The 13,907-nt window shown below is 46.4% G+C and overlaps 2 protein-coding genes across 10 annotated transcripts in view; one reads left to right on the top strand and one right to left on the bottom strand.

Annotated features, from left to right (window-relative positions):
• Window positions 1–13,907, top strand: part of LOC111243338 (tachykinin-like peptides receptor 86C) — a 317,164-nt gene that overhangs the window by 196,444 nt on the left and 106,813 nt on the right. The gene's annotated exons all lie outside the window — the stretch shown is intronic.
• LOC111243337 (uncharacterized) overlaps window positions 1–13,907 on the bottom strand; it is an 87,261-nt gene that overhangs the window by 29,792 nt on the left and 43,562 nt on the right. The gene's annotated exons all lie outside the window — the stretch shown is intronic.

The following is a 13,907-nucleotide window of genomic DNA, read 5'->3' on the forward strand; positions in this document are numbered from 1 at the left end:
GCGACTCCTCTATCAATAGGATTATATTCGGATCACGCTTTGGTCGTTCACTTTTTTGCTTTTTCAGTGGAATCTTTCCATTCCTTTAAGAGAGAAAATGTATATACTCTGCTTACCCAACGGAGCCTCACGGATCGGCCTCCACGAAGACCCGTGGAGACTCTCTAACGTTAGGCATAGTTTTCGCTTGCGCCCAACAGGAACGGGCCTCTCAGGTATTTCTAGAGAATGGTAAGCCAACTCCTCTTGGGCCGTTTGACCTTTTTGACCCTGCTCAAACTCTTTATTAAGTCTACGGGTCTTGCTCTTAGTGGATTAAGCGATGCTTTAAAGGACACTGTTGCACGAGTAGTCGGCTTAGGTCGTAATCCAGTAAGCAGAAGCGATGCTTACAGGCCGCAAAAGGCAGAGTAAGGCTGTACCATAAAGATTCTTCTAGACCTATTGCATCGGCTGCAGTGACTCGCGCCCAGTACTATAGTAGAAAAAGAACAAGCAAAATGCCATAGCAAAAAAATGTTGCCACAAATCGCTTCACCTGCCGCTGTCTCAATAAGCTAACCTAGTAAACTAGATATAAGGGGAAAACCTGCCTAGCCACGATTTCCGAATATGTATCTTATACACTTAGATAAAGAATATGGTTTAAATGAAGGATGTGTAAGATTTCCACACATCCGCGCATTTTTCTTATTTTATTATATGAAAAGGACAGCTGGTCACCGCGCAAAACTCACTCTATACGCGTAGCTATATGGAAAACAAGTTCCGATAGAATTTTGGCTTGCTATTCTGCCACTCTGTCCTTCCAGGTGTTTGTGTAAACGCCTGTATGTGTGCACTATACTATTATCGGAGTAAATATGAAGCTATGTTCCCAACATAGGGCGCCGTCCAAAAATATATGTTCGCATGCGTGCCTTCTGTTCACCTTCAAGACTACAGATATTTGGACTAATATCAAAGTCAGTCCTGAACCTAAGCTCAAGAACACGAGGTCCACAATTTAGTAGGTAAGTGCCCTAAAAAACCGGACGGTCATTTTGTCAGTAAAGTCTAGTCTGTGTAATACGTCAGCCCTGAACCTGCTGAAAAAAATACATATTATGTATGCCATCTGTCTATTCCCAACCTAAGGAATGCCACACTAGTGACCGGTTACCATGGTGCACCGTCCGTTCGTTATAGTCGTAACTGTAGTTGTACAAAGGCTAACACATGTGGCTGCGTTGACCCGTGTGAACCGTGGGTCGTGCCGTGGTCCTCTACAAGGCGATCCTATCCGCGGTCGCCCCCCTCCCATCGTTTCAAAATTGAGCGATGTTCGCTACACGTTATATACCCAAATGCCACAATGATAAAACGAGCTGCAGGTCCGCAACAACATACGTTAACCGTTCGGCCTACAGAGCGGAGGCAGGCCGCCAACAGGTGCGACGAACCGGGTCCCCAGCTGGAGCTGAGGGGCTCCACGGATGCCCCAAATCTACAACGCGATACGGTTCTGTCTTCGCGATAAGCAAAGAACGAACGGAGACAGAGAGAGAATGAACAAAACGACGTCCCGGTAGAAACAGTCCACTTTGATACATTTCGGTCCTTGTGCAACAACAATGTATCTTCGGTTAGGGACCTAGATAGGTCAGTGTTTGGGACACTCTGGCCCTAGGACAAAACATTTGACGGAGTAGCTTAGATTGGATGTTGGAGGAGTCACAGTAGCCCAGCTGTGAGCAATACCGGTCGTGCTGACGTCCGCTAGCGACTGGAGTAGCTTGGACTACCCACGTGGGCCCCCAAGTCGGTGGGGTTGGGTACAAAGAAAGGAAAGTGACTTGATTAGCGGTCTCATCGCAGAAAAGCAGTTAAACACGTCAGCCTCATGTTGCGCCTAACATAGCCTTACTTAGAATAGCACTGCTAGCTTATTCTAGGCCTACCTACACCTGGTGGACTTGGCTAAGCTGGTGTTCGCTGACCGAAGCAAATGGCCGACAGGGCAGACAGATGACATAAATGCGACTGACAAGGCCTTGCAGCCTCGCTTTTGAATGGATTTTCTTTCGGCCGAGAAGACCGAGCAAGCTGAGAGTTTGAGTTTTCTGCCGTAAATAGAACACGCGATTTCCAGCCATTGACTGGTTCAAAAGGTTCATTCATTTGATAGGCAACTACAAAAAAACAAGTATCATATAGATGAATAAGCCTGTTATTAAACTGAAAAAAATTTCGCGTTTGGGCGACTCAAATGTAAAGTAGGTGTCGTATATTACCGCAATCACAATAAATCACAATTAGTTTTATTGCGGTATTGGCAAAGACTGTTACGTAAATGTGGCGTGCTTTTAACCTTAAGGCGCAACCCTGCTTTGTAACAGATATAGTCGTCGTTTAAGTAATAATTCCCTAATTACCATAACGTGTGCTGCTGTCGAAGCGACTATATCATTCACTGAAGACCACCACTATGCAACATGAATTAATGGTAGACAATTGCTCTGGCTTAAATATGGTAAGCAAATTATTCTTTTTAGTAAGCCCCCTTACCAATGGCCTTCAGTCTCCGTACGCGCCTTAGTTGTAATCAACTTTCGTACTACTTTTTCATTGATAGGAAATCTAGGTGTTTAGTCCCGTAACAGACCTAACTGGTGCTCCTCCTCAAACGAATGACACCGCTCAACTCCGCTACCGAGACAGCTGTATCTAGGACTTTACGCATCTGTGTATGGCTCGAATGCGCGACAAGTGACACATTTCGGCCAGCATCGGATTTACGATAACCCCCGGTCTACACAGACGGAAAGACAGACGTGAGAAGACTTCTACCCTATACATTTGAGCTATTAAGCACTGAAGGATGAATTGGTATGACCTGATAGACTAATGGCTTCATGCTGAAACGTACATTGTTCAAGCTAACTCTTTGCTAAAGGGATTACTTAGGACTTTTTTTCCAAAACTCGCGTCTTACGTGCACCTGTAGAAAAGCACCCGACGCCCGCCCTATTTACTGAGAACTTCCTTTCAACTCCTCCGCTATCATCATAGTGTTACAGCTACAGTGACTGACGTAAAACGAAAAGCGAAAGGTACCGAGCGCAGTTTTGTCCAAGCTCTGACCGGCCAAATAAACTAAATAGAAGTAAAACATGCACTAAAGTAGATGAAGGCATTTGACGCTTCGGGGAACCTTGGTAACCGCTTTTTCGTGGAGCGAAATTCGGCCAGTCAAGCTTCCTATTGAAGTGAAGAGTAGAAGATCTATGGACGAGTCATAGAGCACATCGATGACTTTGTCTTCGCCACAGACGCCATAAGAGCAACAAAGAGCTTGACGAACAGCGAGTTACAGCCTCGGGTGTTTGTATCGTGGCAAACAGTTAGCAGCGGCGCAGTATTACGCTGTACGCCCTGTATAGCAAGATCCGATCGGAGCCAAGCCCCAGTTCTGAATCAGCTCTGAACCACTTAAGGCCACTGCTGCTTCTATCACGATGGTACGAACTGCAACAAATGCCATCCCTTCGTCTCGCTTCCCCCCGTTTATTTTCCTTTTGCTTTTGTTTGTATGAATCCCAAGGTGTGTCAGTCTATCTGTTGATTTTTTTGCTGGTGGTACCTTACAAACACTAAATGCCCCACGTTGATGTGTTCTACCGCTCCAACGAGATCCGAACGAAACCGTTCTACATTGCCCACGGCGCAGCTACCGACGCTCAGGCACGTTCCTATCGCGTCTTCGTCGCTCTGAAGCGCTTACTGAATCCACTAACACCTTACGCTAAACACCGAACAGCCCAACTATCATCCGCAGCAGCAACAACAGCGGTCGTACAAGATAGCAGAGTTGGGAGCACGGAATACAGTCGCATAGTAAGACGCCGTAAGCCATGGACTAGTCGAATCAGCCAGCCCTCATCGACAGAGCCGTGAGCCGCGCGTCACTCGCTGCTTTCGTCCTTCTCGCTGTTTCTTTCGAATGCCCCTCTTTCTGATGCATTGGCCGAAGGGATATTAGCGTTGAAACCGCCGCTTTTTCCGTTGCTAGTGTTGCGCCCCTCAGTCGTGGTTCGTGCTCCGAGTTGCTTGGTTCAGAACCAGTGCGCTAGTCTATGGACGACGACGACGACGACGACAATAACAACAAATAGATTTCTTGTTCTTCTTCGTTGGCTTCGTGGCGCCATCGCTATGCGCGGCTGCTGTCGACGCTATCGGAGCTGCTGTTCGTTTGGACGGTCTTACGGAGTTTACAACTGAGTACTGTTGTTACTGTCGTTGCTGCTGTTGTTGTTGTTGTCGTCGTCGATTTCTGTGAACGTGGGGCTGAAACGTTCAGATACTTTTGTGGCGTCCACGTATCCCGAGCGTCACGGCGTTCTGAGGTATATTCAACGTCGTTTGGCCTGGCCCAGCGCTCGATTTGCACTAGCAGAACTAGAGAAATGACAGCGGTAACAGAACTCGTACTCCTGTTTCCTACACCAGGCGGAGACGCATAACCACGTCGGAACATCGCACCATCTTTACTGGGGCATTATCAGCCAGAGCGCGAGAGCTTTGAAGCTACCTGCTACAACTTTTTGCAAGAAGCGACAACAAAAGCAGTAGTCACAGGAGTCGAATAGCATGAAAGGATTTCGGCGAAAGCCCTGCTATTAAAGGGTTCCTTCGAGCAATAGATGTTAACGCCAGGAGCCGAACCGGGAATTTAGCCCCTTGATGTGAAAATTTTAGCTGTGGCTTACTAGATGTTGGTGTGATGTATCAAAAAGCACCCTTTTAGGATATTCTAGCCGTTAAGTCAAATCGACCCTTTAAATCTCTCTGTATATGGGTTCGGTTTGTTATGAATTGTCGCCAATTCGGGAAAATCCCGGAATTTGTTCAAGTTCATAGTTCTTAAAAGCTTTTTGACACACCGTAACAACAGCTAGAAATATCTACGATATAACAACAACGAATTTATTATGCTTGCTCGATCAACTTCCAAGTTCTTATTGATCTGCTATGCTGCTAGACGAAGCAGATACAGAGAACGAGTCCAGCCTCGCATATAACGTGTCTGCACAATCAAAATCTATATTCAAATACGATTCGATTGACCTTCTTCGGCTACTCCGACGGTACCAAGGACTTTCTTTAAGCTGTCTAACCGTAATCTGCTCAATCCGATATTCACGCAAGCGGTTACGTTCTGAACGCGAATCGTTTGCTTCCTCCAGTGCGCGATCAGATCGGGAATCGTTCGTCATTTCACCCTGCTACCTCTGTTACTACCACAACCAAACCGAAGTCTACTATATCTTCACAACAGCGCCAGTAGCGATAGCTGTGACGCTGATGATATTATTGCAACAACCACGGCTTCAACTTCAACTCGGCGTCAACCGGCACAGGAACACGGAATCCGCCGCCGATCTTCTGAGCGTTTGGCATCGGTGTGTCTGCACCGACTGTGGCTACGACCGAAGACATGTCGCTTGCGCTAGTCGCCCGCCTGGCGCGCCGGCGACGCAAACGCCGGCGTCATTTACCGGAAACAGGACAAACAGCAAACGCCCGCCGTCGACTGGCAAGGTCACTTATGCTTCCAGCAAGCTGCTGCTACTGTTCGCTCTGAAGCCGCCATTAACGACAGAAGATATACTCAACTGGTCTCTTGATCGCTTGATCGAATGGCTTCTCCTTACTGGGTTGATCATTGGTTGATCTGTCGTTCATAGCTGCGGACGCACGGTCGCATGAGCGGACGCACAAGCAATTGGATAGGCGAACGCGTTCATGGACGACTGGAAAGGTAGGTAGATGAATGGTTTGCCGATCATTTGTTTGCTTCATCCCTTGGTCAGTACCGCGCGCGCATAGACGCACATATAAACACACACACAAAAAAACGGATCAGATGCTGGTATGGCATATAGTGTCTGCCAACCTGGTTACTACATAGGCAAATTTCCGCAGATCAGCAGCTCGCAATGGATCCCGCCGTTGCGGTCGCCAGACGAAGCCACGGTTGGAGCGCCACTGCCTTCACCCATGGTGCTGCCGATATTGTTGATTGCCGCAACAAAAGATGTGATCATCATTATTCTCAGTTTTGTTTTTGCTTTCATAATAGTTATCATTATGTTCATGATTAAAATCACCGACGCTGGCCGAACCTGCCATGGCGATGTCGGGCGGAAGCGATAGTAGCCAACGTAAATTACGTTCTAGCAGGGCTGAACGAATTGTCGTTGCACCATTGGATTGAGTGAAATCGACCTAAACCGAATGGTCTCGTGATTTGCTCGGATGGCATTAAGATGGGCAACAAATATGGCAAGTTTTTTTTTCAGAAGACGACGCTTTCTTTCTTTCCCTATATATATATATATATATATATATATATATATATATATATATACATATATGAGTGTCTTTCTACGTATGTACCTATGTATTTCTTGGGTCGACTGTCGCATTTTCTGGTAGAAAAGTCGACCCACCACCACATAACATAATTGCACAACACTTAGGAAATATTAACATTTTGTGTAAGTGGTTGTACGTGGCAATATTGATTAGGACACTAAGCCAAGGGGCACAAATTTAACGGGGTTTAGCTAATAAAATAACAGTGATTCCATCACCTGGCAGCAGATCGACGACAAGGAAGACATTCAAAATGTCGTACCATCCGACAGCTGAATCGAGGCAATAGATAGTTGATTGAAAGTTTAAGGAAAGTGGGCAGAAAATTACGTAGAAAGATGTCCCTAAAAAACGACGCTTGGGTTGCAAGAAACAAGCCAAGTGTGGATTAAAGGGCTTTTTGAAGGGTGCAGAAAAGGCGAGAACGCCGTAGACGGATTGAGCCATAACACTCTACAGATGACCCTGGCATCTACAGATTTCATTGTTTAGCAAACATCATGTACAATTTTCCTATAACACAGACAACATAGAATTTATGAAGGGCCAACCCTACTCATGCCCTACACAATCTGATTCAAGGGTCAAAGATACTTTTTAACGAAATACGTCGACTCTCATTCGGTTTGTCGAATCGAACCAGACCTCTAGAACCGCCAGGAGAGTCACGAACTTCAATAAGTGTCAACTTTACCCCCAAACAAAAATCGATACGTATCCAACCACGCAGGCAATACAGCCATTGACACCTCATCTCATGCTTCGCAACAAACCAGACGGTAGGTGGTAAGCGACAAAGGGTTAATAGGAACGTTTTTACGAATTAGAGTTGACACAAGGAGCGCCTTACATATGAATTGTCAAACGCTTCAAATGTATCGACCTAGATGCCTATGCAATCGCCGGTGTAACTAGCAACTCGTCTTCATCAGAAATAAATTTATTACACATGTGAGCAACAGGGGCAAAAACAAGAGTTGCTGAGAAAGCCCTTTCCCGAACAATAACTCAGCAACGGCCTTGCCAACCCGGTAACTCTTTATATCCAAGCGATCTAACTAATGCTGCTGCTATCGTTGTTGATCTTCAAGCTACTGCTCACTTACGGCTGGCAATTTGCCTAAAAGCAGCTGTGGTTGCGCAGTTGTTGATACTTCTGTAACTCGGGGCGACATAAAATTGACGCTGTTCGTCGTTACGGCACTTGGCTCGCTGCCGCTCCCACCGCCTTTGTCAACGCTAACGTTGGCTTCGTCGTTGCGGTGAGGCTCGACATCGTCTTCATCTTCAACGTCAACTTCGGCGTCGTCGTTGTTGTTGTTGTTTCCATGACATACTGTTGCCCGCCACTAAAGGAACCATAGCAGCGGTGGTCGTAGCAGAAACAACGAGTAGCGAAAGGCACCGTGGCAGATCTGGGGAGAGGGGCGAAAGCGAACGGAATGGGGTGGCAAAGACAAGGGCAACCGTGACGACGGAGCTCACGGAAAACGTCTTGCCGTCAAGGCCACGGCGCTGGCGGACCTAATGGATAGCAGACCAGCACCATAACGCTGTCGACGCTGATGGTGGATTAGATGTTCTGTATGTCGCTAAGCCGGTGTCTGTTGGTGAGGGAACTGCCGTAGTCAGAAATACGGGTAAATCGAGCAGACGGACGGTATCAATGAATGTGTACCAATAAGGGTAACTCACAATCGCCATAGAGCTGGTAGTAAGGTGAACACGCGCGCGGCGTGACAGACAACATTGACTTCATACATGGATATGCGCACTGACCACTTCCTGCGACAAGTGGGTTACATCGAATATATGTATAATAGGAGAAGACGTTATTTATTAACACAAATGATGTAGTGTATACGCGTGCTGATGGCCACTTAGTTCTTTCAACCAAAACCATATATATGCATAGGCGGACGTAATTTACTATAAAACAAATCAAAATAGGGATGAAGGCTTAACTAGTTGGGCCTTGCGGGCGATCGTTATTTCGTACAAGACTGTAAATAGTAAATGTACTTTAACATTGGAAGCTATAGCTTACTATAGAACACAGGCTGACAGGATACAAAGGATTAGCTGTTGTTAGTAGTGAAAATTGAATGCAAGAACTGGGCGCGCAGGAGAGGAATAAATTCAAACTTAACTTATATTTAAGGCATTCATGTACGTCTTTGTCGATACGTATTTATTTATTCTATATTTCGATACTGTCGCTGTTCTCCATAGCAGGTTACTGCGGACACCTCCTGAGATAATTTACATACTACGCGATAAAGCTGCATTCATTGCCTTAGCTCAAAACTCTCCGATACAAACGTTTTTTGACAGACCGGCGCCCCTCCCACATCCTAGTCGTGCAGTAGCCTCAACACAGATTAAGATTCTTTACTTTTCTTTTGTTATCGACCTCGTCGTGGGCCAGAACCGCGCGATAAACCGCTGTTTGGTCGCCTTCAGTCTAGCTGGTCAGTGCGATTCCCCATTTAAGCGACTGTATCACTGCATCGCGACTGCCTCCCATAAACAACTAACCTATGTTCCCTTTACCCTCCCTTCCTCGGTCGATTCATCTTACATAGATACACCCCGAGCTCCACGACTATGTCCTACTATGTCTATGTGCGCGCCCTGCATGCGCTCCTCTTGCTAGGTCGTATCTGAGGGGTACCTCATCGGTTCGTTTTTCGAAGGTCCTCCGTCAGTCGACCTACGAATGCCTCTGGTATCCTTCCCCATTAGGAATCGCCGTTCTTGAGCCGATCCAACATTTGCCTTCAATCGACATTCTGTCTCCAACCAGTACCACTAACTCCCTCTCAATATTTCTCTTTGGAGCTCTGACGTTGCTGAAATGCCAGTGCTCGTGCGAGCCATTCAGCCCTGTTCCTTGAGGGGGCCCCGACCCGGGCAGGCAAACCTCGGCACCAGGGCGACCGCGCGCAACCTGACTGAACACCACGACTCGAAGCACCGCCTTGAGCACCGCCAGAACTGTGTCAGCGTTGACGCGCCGGAGCACCATGGCGTCAGGCAGTCCGGTATTTTGTTTGCCTGCTCAATCGGGTCGTACTTTTGTCGGACAGTGCTGCGGCTCGCGCTGGTGAACAGTGATCGCCTTTCTTATTTGAATAGGATTGCTAACACTTACCGAAAAAGGTGAAAGGAGTATCCCTAGAATATCTGGTGGTGCTCTAAACCCGAGTTGCCGTCAGGTATGATATAAAACTCAATAATCGTTTCCTTTTCGACTCGGTGGCTACATGACCTGACGAAGGCACTCATGTAGTCGTGCAGAGTTGCACACAGCGGGGGAATTGACGTTAAGGGTTAGCCCCGTCAGCCGCACCGCTCGTTTTGGCCGCGCCAAAAGCGGATTGTTTATGCATCTACATGGCTACAAGAGATAGCCAAAGTCTAGCTGGACTCATCTGCTTTGATTTTCGAAATAAATCCGACGTTAAGCACACCACATACATAGAATACTCATTGTAATATCACTTTGGTCTCTGCCCGTTTCTAAAAGTTGAACTGTCCAACACTCCATATTTGCCTCTTCCAGTTTATAGGGTTGTGAAAACGCTCGAGCTTGACTAGTGCAAATGCTGTTCATTACTATTCAACTTGTAATTTTCCCTCCGTAGTCACAAAACCTAGTTTTGAACTTGGGCTAAAAATAGGACGAGCAAATCCGGAACAGGACGAGCATTAACGTGAAATCGACGGGGCACCGCAAATAACGTTGGCGGCTTGTCCAAGTTAAGACACCAAGCCGTCACTCGCTTGTTCAAAAACGCCGCGTCATACCTCACTACGTCATCAGCGTCGACCTGGAGACGCTACAGCGCCCGTAAAGTAAGCCCTACAACGAGCCGCGGAGCCTACGCTACCATCGACGGTGGCAACAGGAAAAACGGTTACCATAAACTAGCGTCGATCTACGCCGACCTGCCTAGTCGTATAATAGAATGTTACTCGTCGCTAGAGCAGAGGCGGCAGCCACGACTCCAACAACAACTCAGCGATCCATTGCAGCTCCGTCGCAGCAACATGCCACCGCCCAGGAAGGCGTATTTTCTCTGCGGACCACCGTCATTCGTTTGAGCTAAACGAACTGTAATGAATGCGCTAGTGATCGAGTCCGTAGTAAAGTCAGAGACCATTCGCAACGGCAAACGGGAACAAACATCGTATCAAGCGTTCACGTAAAAAACGATGCTGAACCTATAAAGATTTGGACGAGCTATCAAACCTCGCCGTGAATAGCCCCTTGCGGAACTTGAATATTCGGTGTTGACACTAGGGACGCACCGTACACCGCCGTAGGCACCAATTGTATCGTCAACGACACATGGATCGACGGAGTCTAAAACCAGCTCAGCGAAGAACCTTTGTAGTACAACCTCGTTAGAGCCGTAGGCTAGCGAATAAGTAAAGTAAACTTTTACAAAGCCATGTATATTCTACTATAACTTAACAATAGCACGAACAGAACAGGCCATCGGTCCACACACAGAGGAAGCAAAAGCTTAACTTTACGGTTCTTGCCCTGGTTCAACTTGGTTACAGTGTTGAGTGTTAAGTTCAACTTTATGGAGATTTCGTAGCATGGGAATTGCTTACAGCGTGAGGCTTTGGTTGGGTCAAAGCACTGTCTGTTGTCGCGTGACGGATATATTCCACTAGAAATGACGCAAAGGCAACAGACTAACTCGAAGCTTACGTGCTTACTAGTGCGTTTCTCGTTCGCATTGTATTAGCCAAGAATATTTAGTTCTTCCTTCGCAGACGTACTATATTAGAGAGACCTCATGAAACTAGATACGCTAAAATAGACCGCAACAATCATGCACTATATCATACCATCGGGCTTGCTCCGTAAACCGTATATGCGCTTCAGTTTCGTATGTTTAGTTTGAGTCTGAACAAAATGACGAGTTGTATTGGCCTTTTTTCCTACTGATGATCCAGTACCATTCATCCATTTCGGGCCTAATGCGTGCACTATTCTACCCCCTGGGAAAGCTCCGACACCAGTCACCAAATTCGACAGGAACTGTACTTCACTGGCAATATTTACCTGATCTGTATAGTACCCCGTAGCCAAGGAGGCCATCAGCTGGTCAGCCTGAGAAAAGAACTAGACTTTACCGTCTTTTTCTTTCTCTTTGGGGAGACTTGCTGTGCACGAAGAAAATTAACAAGTGCACTACCTCATTGGCATGGCGTACCTCACCACCTGATGGTGTACACACGTCAAAGGCAATAAGAACTTTACTAAACTAGAACCTGCTGGGGGAAAAACCCAGGAAGCAAGCAGCTCTCACTAGTCCTTCACTAGTCTAAGTCACGTCGCTAGGCGTCGACCTTTGATACACTTCACTTCAAGGTCTACTTCATGAAGTGCTACAGTGCGAGCACCCCATACAGGATGTTGTTCTTTCGTTTACGACAGGTGAGGCCTGTTGACGCTGCCGGCGTCCACGCTAAAATGGACAGAGCTGCTGAACCGTACACGCTGCCGTAGACTTAAATGATAATGGCAGCATCTGGGATACGGACACTAGTCCAGGCTATTGGAACGCGTCATTTGGGGGTCTCCATGTTGGTCACTGTAATAAGGGGTGGTTGCTGCTTCTAGCTGAGGTTCGTTTCAGTTCAGCTTAACTTGGGCAGTAGAAGCTGCAGTGAAAGACCGCACGTGTAGAAAAGCTGGCCATCTGGATGGCTAACCGTATTGATGGGTTTTAAACTATAATAGGTCAGTTCGTGTCAGCAGGCAGCAGGAAATAGATTCGCTAGAGCCCTTACACTACCTAATGCTACCTAGGCTAGTCGGACGGTCAACCCTAAACGACAGTGGTTCTATGATAGCCCGTACCCCTGCTCCGGTTTCTGGCAGTGTACGGCGTCCGTAAAACGCCCTTGCGTAAACACTTTATAAATGATACGATATCAATCGACCTGTAATGCGTATCTAAAATAATCTACGACGCCCGTAGATCCTGGCCCTTTCAAATGCAACAGAAAACTTCCGCAAGTAGCTTTTCCGGAAGAAGGTCGTGACCGAGTACAGCAAAATAAAAATAAAGAAAACAAATCGAAGTGCAGAGGTATTATGTGAAGGTGAAGGCGCAAAATGACGCGTCGTACTGTCGCTTGGATTTTAATTCCATTGTTACACGACTGAATACGCCAACGTTGTTGAATAAACACAACTCATCTACCGAATTTTACCATGCGCATTAAATATTGATCTGTTATACATTTAGTTCAACACATCAGGCTATTGTCCTACATAAATCGTACTCAGTCAAGACAGCGTTCACGAAATCGTGCCCCACCCATGCGTACTTAAAGTCAAGCTATACCCGTCTTACGAACGTATTAGCTTGAGTTAGTGTCTCAAACCTCCTCGAGATCCCTTAGCAGCAGCAGTTGTGCCTATATAGGTTACGCTAAAGCGAGTACGAAGGTATTCATTTCGACGCCACTGGTCAGACGACAGGGGAACAGCATCATGGCGGACGCTATGGTGGCCGGAATCAGGTTTTTTGTTGAAAACTGCCAATGTTCTCCCTCCTTTTCTCATCTCTGAATTTTTCAAAAAAAGAACTAAATATAGAATTCAATACTAGTCTATCTATATTTCATATTACGACTCTGTGTGTAGGAGGTGTCCAGGACGATAAACCGCTGGGAGTAATTCGAGGTGCATATGCAAGTGTATGTAGGGTCAAAAAATATCGCGGATTCTGGTTTTTATAGACGTTATATCTCGCACCTTTTTATCTATTTTATTCATGTTAAGTGTTTAAACGCACAAACACTGATCACGTCAAGTAGTGTGATTAGATTTTATTTTTATTGCTGACTTCAAGGGAAAAAAGGTGTTGCGGGTCTGGGAGCCTGAAAAAAAATTAACTGACACCTGAACTTTTTTAATCTAAACATGATGCTTTCTTTCGACTGTGGCTTTTTATAAGTATTCACTGCTTTTCTGACCAATATGTATGATATTAGCCACTTTAATTACTCGAATAAAATCGTTGTTTTAAGACCGCAATTTTCCCTTTATGTCAGCCACTGCTTAATAAAGCACAAGCACTAATCTTATGCCATCTATCGTCCTGGTCACAACACTGGCTTTCAGTGTAGCTTGTACATTTAATATACCCATATCTGTGTATCTGTTTGCCATTGTCACCACGCGTTCCGGATACTGCAACGCCAACCGGCCTAAGCGAACCTTCTGTCCTAGCAATTCGAAGCTGAGCTCATACCACGATTGCTTGCCTTTGTGCTAGCATCAGCAGCGGCCCCATCCGCCATGCGGCACGGAATTCACCACTAACAGCTGAGGAACATTCAGATGGGCCATTGTCAAGTCGGCAGGGTCGGGTTGATACCGATGGTCGCTTTGGCTTCATATTGCTGCTGCTAATGCTGTTGGTTGGCCGTGGCGGCCGAGTCCTTGGTTCCGA

Source organism: Varroa destructor, unplaced genomic scaffold (assembly GCF_002443255.2).
Source record: "Varroa destructor unplaced genomic scaffold, Vdes_3.0 BEIS01000001.1, whole genome shotgun sequence".
NCBI lineage: Eukaryota > Metazoa > Arthropoda > Arachnida > Mesostigmata > Varroidae > Varroa > Varroa destructor.